Consider the following 17,512-nt stretch of genomic DNA (forward strand, 5'->3'; position numbering starts at 1 on the left):
TGGGCAAACAACGTGCTTGTCCCGAGCACTAAGCGCCCATGAATAAGCGGTACTGTGAATGCCACCTTAGAGGGCTTTCACACTAGCGCTTTTCCACGAGCGCCGCACTTCTCCACACGGAGCGCCCCCGCTATTCAATGCTGGTAAAAATGCCCGCTTTTCATGGCGGCAATTTAAAATCTTTTCTTGGGTTCTATTTTCCAGCCAAAGTGCAGCAATTAGCGATGGAAAAAGCGCTCATGTTACATTAGCCTAAGGCCTCTTTCACATCAGCACTTTTGAGAGCGCTAATTGCTGCGATTTTGCAGGTGGCGATTAGCGCTCGCAAAAGTGCTTGGTGAATGGGCTTTTTTTTAATATTGCTTCCTATGGCCTTTTAAGCCCCAGCACTCAATAATCTTTGTGCCATGAGGCTATTCTCCACTGCCAGGTGCTGGAAAAAAGTCCATGTTCTTCCATGGGGCTGAGCTCACCGGCACTTTTGTGAACACTTTTACAGGCGCTTTGCTAGGTGCAACATGGGCGCTTTTCATAGCGCTTTTCCAGTCATGGGCTACAAGTGTCACATTTCCTGTGTGTTATGCCACTCATGAACAAACAACAGCTCTCCTCCTCCCTAATGGTATAAAGCCCCCCGATCTGTATACAGCCCCCCAATCTGTATACAGCCCCCCGATCTTGTGGGTGTAAGGGTTAATCACTGTGGAACTACACTGCAGAGTTGAATTTGACGGCTTTCCCTGCGGTGTAATGGTTAATCACTGTGGCATGCTGGCAGTGTAAGGGTTAATTACTGTGCCACGCTGGCGGTGAAAGGGTTAATAACTCTGGCACGCTGGCGGTGTAAGGTTTAATTACTGTGCCACGCTGGCGGTGTAAGGGTCAATTACTGTGCCACGCTGGCAGTGTAAGGGTTAATTACTGTGCCACGCTGGCGGTGTAAGGGTTAATCTCTGTGACACTCCACTCACTGCAGTCTTGAAAATTGGCAGGAGCAGGCGGGCGGATCAACAGGAGAGGAGGAGGCGGTGGCGGCGCATGCGCAGTAAGCGATGTGAATTCTAGCCTTTCGTAGCCGCCAGTCCCATCTGGAGCTGTTACCCCCAGACCCCGCCTCTATTATAATCACCTCTGTGCCCACGTGGTCTTAGAATAAACATTGCTTTTCTGTCTGGAAAGTTCGGGCTGGAAACATCAGGCTGCATTGTGACCACGCCCCATCACATGACCAGTGACGTCATTCCTGTCAGGAGCCCGTACATTCTAGCATCTCCCCTGTGCAGAGCGGACGGATCCTGACCCTGAGGTGGGAAGATTCCGCTTTTCCTCATTAGTTAGGCTACTTTCACACATCAGTTTTTTGCCATCAGGTTCAATCCGGAAAAAAACGGGTAAAACGGATCCAGTACCGCATCCGTTTTTTCCCCATAGACTTGCATTGTTACCGGATTGTACCGGATGGCTTTGCGTTGCATCCGTTTTTTTCCGGATGCGGCAAAATTAGTTAATGCGGCGGCCGGAGGCAACGTAGCTTGCAGCGCGGATCCGGCGCGATACGGCGTGTTTTACAATAGAAGCCTATGGACGCCGGATCCGGCGTAATGCGGTAAAAAACGGATGCGGCCGCCGGATCCGTTTTTCTAAACTGAGCATGCTCCAATGTAATTAACAAAACGGATCCAGCCAAAAAACGGACGAAAAGGATGCAAAAACGGATGCAAACCGTATCCACCGGATCCGTTTTTTAACGGATCCGGCATAACGGATCCGTTAAAAAAACGGATCCGGTGGATACGGTTTTCACTTTTTTTTCAGGATCCGTTGGATCAGGAAAAAAAAGGACTGTGCCTGAATACAGAAAACTGATGTGTGAAAGTAGCCTTATAGAGCTGAGGTCACACTGGATTTTGGGGGAAGAAATAAAAGTGTCTCCTGTCACTACTGGGGGCTGCAGCTCGTGTATATATCACAGGGAAGGGGCTGAAGCTGCAGCACAGGGCTGTGGAGGCTTCCATAAGGAAGGGGGATATGGAGGGTTACACAGGGCAGGGGGCGATGCTGTATATTGGGTGGCTTACACTGGGCGATGCTGCATATTGGGGGGCTTACACTGGGCGAGGCTGTGTTATGGGGTCACATCCGCGGTGGGGAGTGTAGGGAGGATGGGTGGGGTATAGAAGTCCATGGCTTATCATATTTCTCTTTCTCGGTCTATGACATTCGCTCACACACCGCGCTGCTATCTGCACTGCAGTCTCTTCTTCCTTCAGATATATATTTTCTCTTCCTCCTTTATGGAGCTGAAATCCCGGGAAGATATCATAGTCTTCTGAGTGAGTGTCCCTCTCTGCTGAGTGTCCCTCTCTGCTGAGTGTCCCTCTCTGCTGAGTGTCCCTCTCTGCTGAGCGTCCCTCACTGCTGAGCGTCCCTCACTGCTGAGCGTCCCTCACTGCTGAGCGTCCCTCACTGCTGAGCGTCCCTCACTGCTGAGCGTCCCTCTCTGCTGAGCGTCCCTCACTGCTGAGCGTCCCTCTCTGCTGAGCGTCCCTCTCTGCTGAGCGTCCCTCTCTGCTGAGCGTCCCTCACTGCCGAGCGTCCCTCACTGCCGAGCGTCCCTCACTGCCGAGCGTCCCTCACTGCCGAGCGTCCCTCACTGCCGAGCGTCCCTCACTGCCGAGCGTCCCTCACTGCCGAGCGTCCCTCACTGCCGAGTGTCCCTCACTGCTGAGTGTTTGGTGCAGTGTAGCAGGAGGTGGGTTTCATCCTTCCTTGGCCTCCAGGTCAGTGTTGGCACAGTCTGTCCTCCCTGGGCTTGTAGCTCTGCTTGTGTGGGAATTGATGGCTAGACTGTGGGCACTGAGTGTATATTGGCTCATAGTCCTGCGGTCTCTGGGATCTGGGGGTTTCTCCAGATATGGGGCCAGTCTGTAGTCTCTGGTACGTGGTCAGTTTCTGTGAGGTGTAGACATCGGTCCTCCAGTCACTGACACCTCTCCTGGCCCTCGTCTACCATCTTCCTGATTCTGGCTTTTGTCAGGCTGCTGTGATTGGTCATCTTGTCCTGTTGGGTTTGGGAGAGCTGTGCCAGGGGTCCTGGTTCATCTGGACCACCTATATGTATCAGGGCTTTATGGTGATGGGAGCGTGGATTGTTATTCTGTAGGTGAGACTGACATGACAGTGCCCTCTTCAGAGCTGCTAGGTGTAGAGGGAATCTGCCCAGCTCGGCCTGACAGGCGCTGTTGGAGGTGCTTTGATGGACGTGGAGAAGGCGCTAAATTCCAGGTTGAATATTTGTTGGGCTGGAATCCCACCTTGACCAATCTGGGTAAGCCGGGTTTCACACCTCCTTCTTTTCACCGGTTTGGCAGATGTGGCAACTCCTCTACAGTGTATACAGTACAATGACAGCGCTGTAACTTCCAGGTCACATGCTCCGGTTTTTGGGTGCGGTTTGCTGCGGTTTTTTTTACTGCAGGTGCGGTAATCTTTCAGAAGGTGCTGAATTTGATTAAGAAAATTCCATTTTCTAGTGCGCACAGGGCAGTGTTTTCTGCTACATGATAGAATTGTATCCATAAAAACGGATGTCACTAGGATGGTCCGTTTGACATCCGTTTTTTTTTTTTTTTCTCGCACCGATAGACTTGCAATGGAGAGATACCTGTGCAGTCGCAGCATTCTGTGATTATTTATTTTTTTTTTTGCGAGATTTTCTCACATTGCACTCGTGCGAGTCATACGCAAGTGTGACTCCAGGCTGAAGCCATGTTCTATGGCCACACGCTGTGATTTCAGATGGAGCAAAGCTGCAATCGTCATGGGACCTTGTGGATTACATCGGTCCTGGATATTTTGGGGGTTCTTAAAGGGGTGCTTTTTGTATTTTATTTCAGATAAAGAATTTTTTTGGTGTTTGTGTTTATTATTTTCACCTACATATTACTAATGAGGGGTCTCATAAACATCTCCCCATTAGTAATCCGGGCAATCTTATTGGCAGCTCTGTGCTGCCATTAACCCCTTATTACCTCAATTGTCACCGCACTACGGCAATCAGGATGAGATGGGTAAAGTGCTGGGACTAGAGCATCTAATGCATGCAGCAATTCCAGACGGCTACAGGCTATATTTAGACCAAGCGAGCCCAATAACCATGAGTCTCCCCAGTTTTAGAATACCAGCTGCTAGCTTTATCATGGCCGGGTATCAAAATTGAGGGGGGGGGGGGTGCACGCAGTTTTTTTAAAATTATATAATTTTAAAAGTGTTGCATGCGGTTCTTATTTTTTGATACACAACCAAGGTAAGGGTACGACTGGGGGCTGCAGCCTGTAGCTGTATGATTTATCTGTGCTGGGTTTCATAATACGGGGGGATGCTACACCAATATTTTTATTTTTTTATATTTTTACAGCAATAGAGACACACACACACAGCGCCTCTGGTTGCAGTCAGACACACGGTTACACAGGCTGGGGGCGCGTCTGACTGCAACATCTGCAAGGAGTTTGTATGTTCTCCCCGTATTTGTGTGGGTTTCCTCAGGGTACTCTGGTTTCTTCCCACACTCCAAAGACATACTAATAGGGAATTTAGATTGTGAGCCCCAATGGGGATAGTGTTGCCAATGTATGTAAAGCGCTGTGGAATTAATAGTGCCATATCAATGAATAAATATATATTATATTATCTTTTATATATCTATCTTTCTACTATCTATCATCTATGTATCTCTATTATTTATCATCGATCTGTCTATCTCTATTAACTATTATCTAATTATCTATTTTCTATCCAAATCTATCACTATTAACTCTCCATCTAATTTATCTATCAGACAGCTGGTATAAATCCGTGAGGAGGACGAGGCCGAAGATCAGCGCAGAACACAGGAGAAAGGGTCAGTGCAGTGATCTATCTATTATCTGTCTGTATTATCTATCACATATCTATCTATTATCTATTTATCACTATTATCTGTCTATCTATATATCTATCTATTATACAGTCAGGGCCAGAAATATTTGGACAGTGACACAAGTTTTGTTATTTTAGCTGTTTACAAAAACATGTTCAGAAATACAATTCTATATATAATATGGGCTGAAAGTGCACACTCCCAGCTGCAATATGAGAGTTTTCACATCCAAATCGGAGAAAGGGTTTAGGAATCATAGCTCTGTAATGCATAGCCTCCTCTTTTTCAAGGGACCAAAAGTAATTGGACAAGGGACTCTAAGGGCTGCAATTAACTCTGAAGGCGTCTCCCTCGTTAACCGGTAATCAATGAAGTAGTTAAAAGGTCTGGGGCTGATTACAGGTGTGTGGTTTTGCATTTGGAAGCTGTTGCTGTGACCAGACAACATGCGGTCTAAGGAACTCTCAATTGAGGTGAAGCAGAACATCCTGAGGCTGAAAAAAAAGAAAAAATCCATCAGAGAGATAGCAGACATGCTTGGAGTAGCAAAATCAACAGTCGGGTACATTCTGAGAAAAAAGGAATTGACTGGTGAGCTTGGGAACTCAAAACGGCCTGGGCGTCCACGGATGACAACAGTGGTGGATGATCGCCGCATACTTTCTTTGGTGAAGAAGAACCCGTTCACAACATCAACTGAAGTCCAGAACACTCTCAGTGAAGTAGGTGTATCTGTCTCTAAGTCAACAGTAAAGAGAAGACTCCATGAAAGTAAATACAAAGGGTTCACATCTAGATGCAAACCATTCATCAATTCCAAAAATAGACAGGCCAGAGTTACATTTGCTGAAAAACACCTCATGAAGCCAGCTCAGTTCTGGAAAAGTATTCTATGGACAGATGAGACAAAGATCAACCTGTACCAGAATGATGGGAAGAAAAAAGTTTGGAGAAGAAAGGGAACGGCACATGATCCAAGGCACACCACATCCTCTGTAAAACATGGTGGAGGCAACGTGATGGCATGGGCATGCATGGCTTTCAATGGCACTGGGTCACTTGTGTTTATTGATGACATAACAGCAGACAAGAGTAGCCGGATGAATTCTGAAGTGTACCGGGATATACTTTCAGCCCAGATTCAGCCAAATGCCACAAAGTTGATCGGACGGCGCTTCATAGTACAGATGGACAATGACCCCAAACATACAGCCAAAGCTACCCAGGAGTTCATGAGTGCAAAAAAGTGGAACATTCTGCAATGGCCAAGTCAATCACCAGATCTTAACCCAATTGAGCATGCATTTCACTTGCTCAAATCCAGACTTAAGACGGAAAGACCCACAAACAAGCAAGACCTGAAGGCTGCGGCTGTAAAGGCCTGGCAAAGCATTAAGAAGGAGGAAACCCAGCGTTTGGTGATGTCCATGGGTTCCAGACTTAAGGCAGTGATTGCCTCCAAAGGATTCGCAACAAAATATTGAAAATAAAAATATTTTGTTTGCGTTTGGTTTAATGGTCCAATTACTTTTGACCTTCTAAAATGTGGAGTGTTTGTAAAGAAATGTGACAATTCCTACAATTTCTATCAGATATTTTTGTTCAAACCTTCAAATTAAACGTTACAATCTGCACTTGAATTCTGTTGTAGAGGTTTCATTTCAAATCCAATGTGGTGGCATGCAGAGCCCAACTCGCGAAAATTGTGTCACTGTCCAAATATTTCTGGACCTAACTGTATATCTGTCTATTGACTTCCACTATACTCAGTAAACAAGTCGATCCCGTCCGAGCATCAAAATGCTTGTTCCGAGCACCGGAGCATGGTCGCACTCGCCGGAGTCTATGAAGCGGTGTGTGCACATACGAGGTCTACTCTGATGGACAAATAATCACAATACAGAGCCCAGTGTATTATATCAGCGAGCAGAGGATCTCAGGACTAGAGATGAGGGAACCCGATGTTTTCGAGCCAAATGGCAACTTTAAAAGAAAACAGAGTTCGGATGCTTTATGTAAGCTGAGCAATGGCGCCAACATCGCTGTGCTCCGGTACGCTCGGTGCTCAGCCCGGTGCAAGCCTCTTGCAGTGTTTTAAATTGCTCACACTGGGGGTAACAGGGGGGTAACTGGGTTTAGTCAGCACTGGCACCACTCGTTCCCCTGCTCAGCATTGCAGATGTCGCCACAGTTGAAAGCAATGATGAAAGATGGAGCTCTCTGCTTCCTCCTCCATCGTTCTGCTTCGGTGTCTGAGATCTGGCGTCTCAGCACAGGGGGCGCGATGACGTCACTACTGTGTGCCCGCTGTGCCGAGATGTGCAGAGCTGCAGAACACGCACCACTGCAGAGACCGGAGCAGTGCGGGAAAGAGGAGAGGTTTGTCTTCTTTTTTTTTTATATATATATATATATATATATATATATATATATATATATGAGTTAGTACATTGGTGGACAATGGCCATAATACTTTGTGGAGGACTATGGGGGTGTATTATAATATACGGAGGACTATGGCGGGTGCATTACACGATATGGAGGACTATGGTGGTTACATTACATTGTATGGCGGACTATAGGGATGCATTATAATATATGAAGAGTGCATTAGAATATGTGGAGGACTATGAGGGCTGAATTATACTATATTGAGGACTATGGGATTTATTACAATATATGAAGGAAGATGGGTATGTATTATATATGGAAGACTATGGGGTGCATTATAGTATATAGTAATATATGGAAGGCAGTGTGAAGCCCATTATACTAAATGGAGAGCTAATGGGTGTGCATTATATATATAGCAGAATATGGGGGTTGCATTCATGGCCGGCTTTAGGTATGTGCGATTAGTGCGTTCGCACAGGGTGCCAGCCGGCAGACAAAACAAGGGGTGCTGGAGGGAGCATCAATTCACTTTAATTTGCTGCTGCTGCGGTGCACAGGCTCCAGCAGAGGGCGCCCTCCCATCCTGTGTGCTCTGTGTCCTGTCTTCTCCCGTCTTCACCAGAGAGAGGGGTTAGGGCTGCCTGCACTGCTACAGCTGGAGAAGCTGCTTCTAAAGACCCTCTGAACTCCAGGAAGGCGGTGAGTGTAATGTGAATCATGTGTTATGTGCCGTCTGTCTGTGTTATATATAAGATATGTTTGTCCTGTATAGTGTGCAATATGTAACTGTGTTTCTGTGTATACATTCTATCTGTCTATTTATACATCCATCCTATTATCTGTCTGTCTATCATCTATTAGGCATCAATCTGGCACATAGACACAGCCAATGCCCCGGTGCGCCCCCAAACTGGACATAGAGGGGACCCGGCGGCAGGGGCATTGCTGGTATTCAAGACTCGGGGCTCCGGCTCTGAACTTCTTGCCCGCAGCCCTGAATCTTCTGCCACTGCCGCATTTAACTGTTTTGGCGCCACCTTGCCCCCAATACAGTTCAGTCCTGTAACAGAACAAGAGCTCTATGCTCTATGATTGCCCGTTTCCTAAGCGGCAGATCACTACAGGTCTATGGCTTAGGAGATGTCATCGTGTCACGAGTGCAGCGCGGGGAAGTCATCGCATAGCACTGCCTCTGCAGGCCGCCATAGAAGGGGAGACGGAGGCATCGGTATTGCCAGGGCTGTGGAGTCGGTAAGCCAAACCTTCGACTCCAACTCCTCAATTTCTCTTGCACCGACACTTACATATATTGCTTATAGTTAGGTGAAAAATTTATTATAGTACATGAACATGTGTATGTGAACATCAGACATTTAATAATTTTTATGATACAATAATCAAGATATTAGAACATAAAATATATTTATTGGAATACAACTTTAGAACACAAAAAACTAATAAATTGTAAATATGATTTTATATATATATATATATATATATATATATACATACATACACACACAAGATACAGTCATATGAAAAAGTTTGGGCACCCCTATTAATGTTAACCATTTTTTTTTTTTTTTTTTATAACAATTTGGCTTTTTGCTATTTCAGTTTCATATATCTAATAACTGATGGACTGAGTAATATTTCTGGATTGAAATGAGGTTTATTGTACAGAAAATGTGCAATCCGCATTTAATCAAAATTTGACCGGTGCAAAAGTATGGGCACCTCAACATAAAAGTGACATTAATATTTTGGAGATCCTCCTTTTGCAAAAATAACAGCCACAAGTCGCTTCCTGCAGCTTTTAATGAGTTCCTGGATCCTGGATGAAGGTATATTTGACCGTTCCTGTTTACAAAACAAGTCCAGTTCAGTTTGATGGTCGCCGAGCATGGACAGCCGCTTCACATCATCCCACAGATGTTCAATGATATTCAGGTCTGGGGACTGGGATGGCCATTCCAGAACATTGTAATTGTTCCTCTGCATGAATGCCTGAGTAGATTTGGAGCGGTGTTTTGGATCATTGTCTTGCTGAAATATCCATCCCCTGCGTAACTTCAACTTCGTCACTGATTCTTTCACATAAATAAAATATAAATAAATAAATATAATTAAATGTCTGTTGTTCACATTGTACTACAATACATTTTTCACATAAATATAAGCATTATACTAAATGTTATTATTTAGTAAAATATTCAGCACATTCTGCATTGCACTACTGTCCCCAATTTATTAGATTTTAAGGAGTTGGAGTCGGTGCATTTTATACCGACTCCGACTCCACCAAAGGGCTGCTTCTCACTTGCGAGTTTCTCACAGTAGAGCAATGCGAGAAAAACTCGCATTGGAATCGGACACATGTTAGTGAATGACTGAGCTCGCATTTGAGATTTTTTTTTTCTCAGTCCAAATCGAACTGAGAAAAAAATCGCAGCATGCTGCTTTTTTGCGAGTTTCTACTGCGAGTCTCTCCAATGGAAGTCTATGGGAGCATGTAAATAATGGGATGTCACGGGACGGCAATCTCGTATTCCCTGCTTTCCCCGCCCACAGGCGCCTATGATTGGTTGCAGTGAGACACGCCCCCACGCTGAGTGACAGGTGTCTCACTGCACCCAATCACAGCAGCCGGTGGGCGGGTCTATACTGTGCAGTGAAATGAATAAATAAATAATTTAAAAAAAATGTCGTGCGGTCCCCCCCCCAATTTGAATACCAGCCAGATAAAGCCATACGGCTGAAGGCTGGTATTCTCAGGATGGGGAGCTCCACGTTATGGGGAGCCCCCCACCCTAACAATATCAGCCAGCAGCCGCCCAGAATTGCCGCATACATTATATGCGACAGTTCTGGGACTGTACCCGGCTCTTCCCGATTTACCCTGGTGCGTTGGCAAATCGGGGTAATAAGGAGTTAATGGCAGCCCATAGCTGCCACTAAATCCTAGATTAATCATGTCAGGCGTCTATGAGACACCCTCCATGATTAATCTGTAAGTTACAGTAAATAAACACACACAGCTGAAAAAATCATTTATTAGAAATAAAAAACACAAACACATTCCCTCATTACCAATTTAATAAGCCCCAAAAAGCCCTCCATGTCCGGCGTAATCCACGGACCTCCAGCGTCGCTTTCAGCTTTGCTGCATGGAGGTGACCGGAGCAGCAGAATACACCGCCGCTCCTGTCACCTCCAAGCAGCAACTGAGGTGAGTAGCGCGATCTGCTGAGGTGTCACTGCAACCAATCATAGGCGCCTGTGGGCGGGGAAAGCAGGGAATACGAGATTGTTTAATGAGCGGCCGGCTTTTTCAAAATAGTAAAAGCCGCCGGAGCAGTGTGAACGTCGTGCAGCGCCGCGCCGGGGATCGGTGAGTATGAGAGAGGGCTGCTAACTTCAGTCACTCAGGAGTTTAGCGGTCACCGGTGAGTCCTTCACAGGTGACCGCTAATCAGGGCGCGACACAGACAGAGCCGCAGCATGACAATGAAGTCGAGTGAAGTTCACCCGAGTTCATTCTGATTGTGCGGCTCTGTCTGTGTCTGCTGTCATCTGCCATTCAGCTCTGCTACATGGCTGTCTGTGTCTGCTGTCAGCGGCCATGTAACAGCGCTGAATGGCAGATGACATAGTAAAAAATATGCATTACACACGCATTACACACGCTAGTAAAATCATTAATTTATTCAGAAAAAGCATCGCACTTGCGTTGCACTCGGACCTAACGTGAACTAAAATCAGCCGAGTTTTTTTCAGCCCAGTCGGACCGATTTTACTCGCATAGATGTGTTTCCACCCAAAATGAGCTCCGACTCCGACTCCACGACTCCGACTCCACAGCCCTGGGTATTGGGAATCGGGATTACATGAGTATAATTTTTTTTTGTGTGCAGAGGAGGCTGTGTGGGGGCTCCTGCCATGCAGAGGAGGCTGTGTGGGGGGGCTCCTGCCGTGCAGAGGAGGCTGTGTGGGGGGGCTCCTGCCGTGCAGAGGAGGCTGTGTGGGGGCTCCTGCCGTGCAGAGGAGACTGTGTGGGGGCTCCTGCCGTGCAGAGGAGGCTGTGTGGGGGCTCCTGCCGTGCAGAGGAGGCTGTGTGGGGGCTCCTGCCGTGCAGAGGAGGCTGTGTGGGGGCTCCTGCCGTGCAGAGGAGGCGGTGTGGGGCCTCCTGCAGGTATTTGTATATAGTTGGTGTGGTCCCTAAAGTTACCTCCTCATTTGGATCCCAGTCACCCCAGTCTGACCCTGCAGTTATCTATCTAATCCAGACCTGGGCAAGGGGCGGCCCGCGGGCCACATCCCTGCCTACTCTCTGTGACCGGCCCGCCTGGTTCAGGGCGTCCTTGCTGGCCGGTCAGTGATGAGAGCAATCTGACCTGTTGACGGAGCTCCAGGCTCCGGGGAGGTCCCTGGCCAGATCGCCGTCATCACACGCTAAGTGCCGTGCAGGGAACAGATCCTGCAGCGCCGCACAGTGCAGGCAGCGGAACGCAGGAATCTGTCCTCTGTTCCCTGCCCGGCAGATGCTCTGTATGACACATGCGCTCCCTGATGTCGTCAGTACGGCGCGCGTGTGTCATTTGAAAAGTTCCCGCCCGGCAGGAGAAGAAGCTGCAGCAGCTGGGGCCGCACGGAGAGAAGCAGCGGCGGGGGCTCCTAGGAATACAGCATCGGCGCAGCCTGGGCATGCAAAAGAGAAGCAGCTCAGCGGGGGGCACATACGGAGGTGCCGGAGGAGGGACAGTAAGAAGAGAGGTGAGTGGTTACTAGTAACCTGCAGGTACAATGGGGGGAGGGGGGCCGCCCGACTATCTGTCTCATTGGTGTGTGCGGCCGCTCCGGCCCTGAAGCTCCCTGTCTGCAGTGACAGGAGGCCGGCAGCTGCACACACACTGCTCTACGGAAGCTGCATTCAGCCTCTCACACGGAGCAGACCTGGGGGCGGGGCCTGAGCTTCACTCCAAAGAAGCTGATTCTGACTTCCTGCACTGTTTCTCCTCTCCGCTGAGGCCGGCTCCACTGCATGGACACACACTTTTTTTTTTTTTTTTTTTAAGGTAAATATACATACGTGGTTCTGTGTTTGTGCTTTGTTTATATGTGTGAGTGTCTGTGTGTTTATGTATGTGTATAGGAGGCCTGGCTGTGTATGTGTGTATGTAGGAGGCGTGTGTGTGTGTATGTAGGAGGCGTGTGTGTGTGTGTGTGTGTGTGTGTGTGTATATATATATATATGTATGTATGTATGCATGTATGTGTATAGGGGGCCTGGCTGTGTGTGTGTGTGTGTGTGTGTGTGTGTGTGTGTAGGAGGCCTGGCTGTGTGTGTGTGTGTGTAGGAGGCCTGGCGGTGTGTGTGTATGTATGTTGGAGGCCTGTGTGTGTGTGTGTGTGTGTGTGTGTGTGTGTAGGAGGCCTGGCTGTGTGTGTGTGTATGTATGTATGCATGTATGTAGGAGGCCTGGCTGTGTGTGTATGTATGCATGTATGTTGGAGGCCTCTGTGTGTGTGTGTGTGTGTATGCATGTATGTAGGAGGCCTGGCTGTGTGTGTGTGTGTATGTATGCATATGTATAGGAGGCCTGGCTGTGTGTGTGTGTGTGTGTGTGTGTGTGTATGTATGCATATGTATAGCAGGCCTGGCTGTGTGTGTGTTTGTGTGTGTGTTTGTGTGTGTGTGTATATCTATGTATGCATGTATGTGTATAGGAGGCCTGGTTGTGTGTGTGTGTGTGTGTGTGTATGTTGGAGGCCTGTGTGTGTGTGTGTGTGTGTGTGTGTGTGTAGGAGGCCTGGCTGTGTGTGTGTGTGGGGGAGGCCTGGCTGTGTGTGTGTGTGTATGTATGTTGGAGGCCTGTGTGTGTGTGTGTGTGTGTGTGTGTGTGTGTGTGTGTGTGTGTGTGTAGGAGGCCTGGCTGTGTGTGTGTGTGTAGGAGGCCTGGCTGTGTGTGTGCGTGTGTGTGTGTGTGTGGGAGGCCTGGCGGTGTGTGTGTGTGTGTATGTATGTTGGAGGCCTGTGTGTGTGTGTGTGTGTGTGTGTGTGTAGGAGGCCTGGCTGTGTGTGTGTGTGTGTGTGTGTGTGTGTGTGTAGGAGGCCTGGCGGTGTGTGTGTATGTATGTTGGAGGCCTGTGTGTGTATGTATGCATGCATGTATGTAGGAGGCCTGGCTGTGTGTGTGTGTGTGTGTGTATATATGCATATGTATAGGAGGCCTGGCTGTGTGTGTGTGTGTGTGTGTGTGTGTGTATGTATGCATATGTATAGGAGTAAAACACGAGAGAACAAGAGTATAGTGCAATTATAAATTACTTTATTTGAATACACAGCAAGGTGAATAATAAAAGGTACACTACCAGACCAGAATCTTAGGGACAAGTTCACACAGGACCTGATACTATTAATAGTAGCCCACAATATGTATCAAAAATACTGACTAAGATGAGTCTATATATATATATATATATATATAATTAGGGACTAATAGGTAAAATTCAGGACTAAGTGTGAACAATGCAGGTAAATAAAGCAGGGACTGCGATTAAGGAATGCAGCAATAAGATCAAGCCTTGATTCCCCACCATGTATTGGTAGGAAATCATGGTGATAATACGTACGGCACCATGGGGGAGAATTATATAAATACTAATCCTGTAAGGATAACACAATATAGTAGTGCATATGAAAATACGTGGTAAAAAGATATACACTCTTACCTAAAGTGCTTATGTGCAATATCGGTGCAGCAGTATATTCCAATAGTGCCAGCAACTAAAGCGCAGTCCCAGGTAAAGTGAAATCCCTATAAAATGCCCAGGATCTCCATCCGACGCGCGTTTCGCGGGGATTGTATAGCTTTATCAAGGTGGGGAGCCTAAGTAGTGAACCCAGAACCTGCATTCCTCTTAAATAACCCTCCTAATTCAGTACTACAGGTGCGTGACCGGAGAAAATTAAAACCGGAAGTGACCTATGCAGAGTTACCGATCAGCGTTGCTAACAACATACATATGATGATTGGAAGCATAGTTCCGTATTGGCCGCTAAACCGGAAGTGACTACGCAATACTCAAAATTTGGCCGCAGGGATCTTAAGTGCCCCGTACAGCTTGCTGGGTATATAACGCAAACAGCGTTAGCGTGCTAACCAAGGACGCACTTCCTAAATGCAAAGAGAAGCCGGAAGTTGTCATAAGTCCCAAAGATCACACCTCCCGATCTCAGTGGTGCAATTCTGTGAGCGCTGTATATCCCCACCAATGATCGCCCAAGTTGAATATAGCAAACATTCCAACATCTCGCCCGACAAGAAGGTCCCACGTGACTCCTGGGGACGCGTTAACCCCGTAATCACGCCCCACTATTCTTAATCGGGTAGATGAGAAAGAAGGAATGAGAAACGCCCCATCACGAATTGGGCCTTGCCAGGTCACGCCCACCTGATCCAAGGGACGCGTAACCCCGGAGACAGAATGAGCGCGTACATGGACTGGCACCAAAAGCATTGGAGGAGGCGACAATAGAATATAACAACAGGACAATCATCAGGGGGTTAACGAATGACCGAAAAACCACAAAGGTGTCAGCACAGGGAGAAAGGGAGGAGAAAAAGGGGGATGGGTGGAAAGGCACAATTTATATAGCTCAGACAATGTAAATAACAAGAATTAGATAAATATGGATGGAGTGCTTATAGTGCAAAAGAATGAGACCAATGCTCATCATCCTGGCAATCGGTGCCGAGTTCAAAAAGTAGAAGCCACTAGAAAGGCAGACAGGCATTTCTTCTAATCTTCAAGAGGTATTGCACATAAATCCAAGATCCAATCCACACGGTAAGCCACAGAAACCGGATAATCGTGAAGGCCACATCAACAGAGGAACTAGTCTAAAAGAATAATATAAAAATGAGGAGTTAATAGAAAAACAACAGGTCTGAGATCACCACTGAATGAGCCAATAAAAATCGCTCATAGTAGTGTCAAAGACAGTGGATGCAGGACGACAAAACAAGATAAAAACACAAAAATTAAATTAAAATAAGGAATGTATAAGGGAGAAATGAGGGGGGGGGGGAGGGAAAGGGGGAAAAAGAAAAAAAGAGAGAATAGTGTTACATTACAGAAAAGACACAAAGCTGATGTTTTCATTAAGCCCTTTGGGGGCCAGAGTGTCCAAGGTGGAAATCCATCGGGCCTCAACCTGGGCCAATCGTTTTTTCAAATCTCCTCCGCGAGATCCACCGCGGACGTTGTCAATCCCCCGTATCTTAAGGCCAGACGGGTTACTGCCATGGAACCTACGAAAGTGCCTAGGGAGCGTCTTGAGCGTAGTAAGATCAATGGCGTCCCTAGCAGCACTTATGTCACGCACATGCTCTCTCGTGCGTACCCGCAACTCACGCGAGGTGAGGCCGATGTACACGAGGGAGCATGGACATGTAGCGTAATAGATTACGTGTGTAGTAGCGCACGTAATGTGACATCGAATGTTAAACGTCCTGGTGCCATTAGATGACACAAATGAGGTGGCATGGATGATGTTCTGGCAAGCCAAACATCGGCCGCAGGGGAAGCAACCAACCAAGGGGCCACGGGTACTAAAGGGATTGGAGATAGGTGGTATATAATGGCTCCTTACCGGAATGTCTCGAAGGTTTTTGGAGCGACGAGCCGTCATGAGAGGACCAGAGGGAAGAATATCTGCCAGGATGGGATCCGATCGAAGAACAAGCCAATGTCTAATCAGAATTTCTCGCATGGTCTGCCAGTGGCCGTTGTAAGTGCCTATAAAACGAATAGGAGGATCAGATTTCTGGGTTTTAGGAGTATAATGGAGTAGTTGTTGGCGTGGAGTCCGCTTGGCACGCAGATACCCCTTCCGGATACAGCGGTTGCTGTAGCCTCGATCTCTGAATCGGCATCTGAGGTCGGCCGACTGTGATTCAAAAGAATCGTTGGAGGAGCAAATCCGCCTTGTCCTCAAGAATTGGCCAGTCGGGATGGCGCGTATTGTAGATGGTGTATGGGCAGATGAAGCATGCAGCAGGGCATTGACTGAGGTGGATTTCCGATGAACACTAGTCTGTATAATCGACATAGGGTCCACCTCGATGTTAATATCTAGAAAGTCAATGCACCTGCTGCTATTCTTATAAGTTAGTTTGATGTTCAAATTATTGGTGTTAAGATGCCCCATGAATTCGTCAAGCTGCTCCACTGTACCCTGCCAAAAAAATAAAATGTCGTCAATATATCTGAGCCAGCACTGCACATGGGAGCTAAGCCCAGTGCCACCCTCGCCAAAAACCAACCTCTCCCACATACCGAGGAAGAACTTAGCATACGAGGGGGCACAGGCCGCCCCCATGGCAGTGCCACGCTGCTGCAGATAAAATTGGTCCTTAAAAATAAAAAAATTATGTGTGAGGGCAAAGTGGAGCAGCTCAAGGATAAATTTGTTCAGTTCGCCATCCCGACTGCCCATCTCGAGAAAAAGGCGGGTGGCCTCCAACCCATCAAGGAGAGAAATGCAGGTGTACAGGCTCTCCACATCTGCTGTAACAATCAGCATATCATGATCCATAAAGATGCCGTCGATCCGCCGGAGCACATCAGTCGTGTCACGGACATAGGAGGGCAAGGTTTCCACTAAAGGTTTGAGATGATAGTCAATGAATTTACAAATTGGGTCACACAGGCCTCCTATGCCGGACACGATGGGGCGCCCCGGGGGGCAAAGGGCATCTTTATGGATTTTAGGTAGCAAATAAAAGGTAGGTACCTTGGGATATTTTGTGGAGAGCCCTTCTACCATTTTATTAGTAATCACACCGACCTCAGATGCCGCTTCCAAGATCTTGGACAGACCAAGCGAAAAAGACTGCACAGGATTAAATGACAGCTTAGAGTAGGTGTTCCTGTCACGCAACTGCCTAAAGGCCTCCTTCTCATAGTTTTCCACTGCCCAGATCACAATGTTGCCCCCCTTGTCTGCCGGTTTTATTACAATATCCTGTATGTTATTTAGCTCACTTATTGCTGATCTCTGTCTATGAGTGAGGTTGTCACTCTGTCTTCGCGGTGAGATTTGCTTGAAATCGCTAGACACAAGACGAGTGGAAACCTCAATGGCGGGACAGAGAGACAGGGGGGGAAACTTCGTAGATCTGGGCAGTAGTG

At 47.3% G+C, this 17,512-nt stretch overlaps 1 long non-coding RNA gene across 1 annotated transcript in view; it reads left to right on the plus strand.

Annotated features, from left to right (window-relative positions):
- Nucleotides 1–1,241: 1,241 nt before the first annotated feature.
- Nucleotides 1,242–17,512, plus strand: part of LOC142297050 (uncharacterized) — a 23,239-nt gene continuing 6,968 nt past the window's right edge. The window contains exons 1-2 of the long non-coding RNA XR_012751727.1: nt 1,242–1,306; nt 4,841–4,903. This is a non-coding gene — a long non-coding RNA (uncharacterized LOC142297050). The remainder of the gene's footprint in view (nt 1,307–4,840; nt 4,904–17,512) is intronic.

The sequence above is a fragment of the Anomaloglossus baeobatrachus genome, chromosome 3 (assembly GCF_048569485.1).
Source record: "Anomaloglossus baeobatrachus isolate aAnoBae1 chromosome 3, aAnoBae1.hap1, whole genome shotgun sequence".
Lineage (NCBI taxonomy): Eukaryota > Metazoa > Chordata > Amphibia > Anura > Aromobatidae > Anomaloglossus > Anomaloglossus baeobatrachus.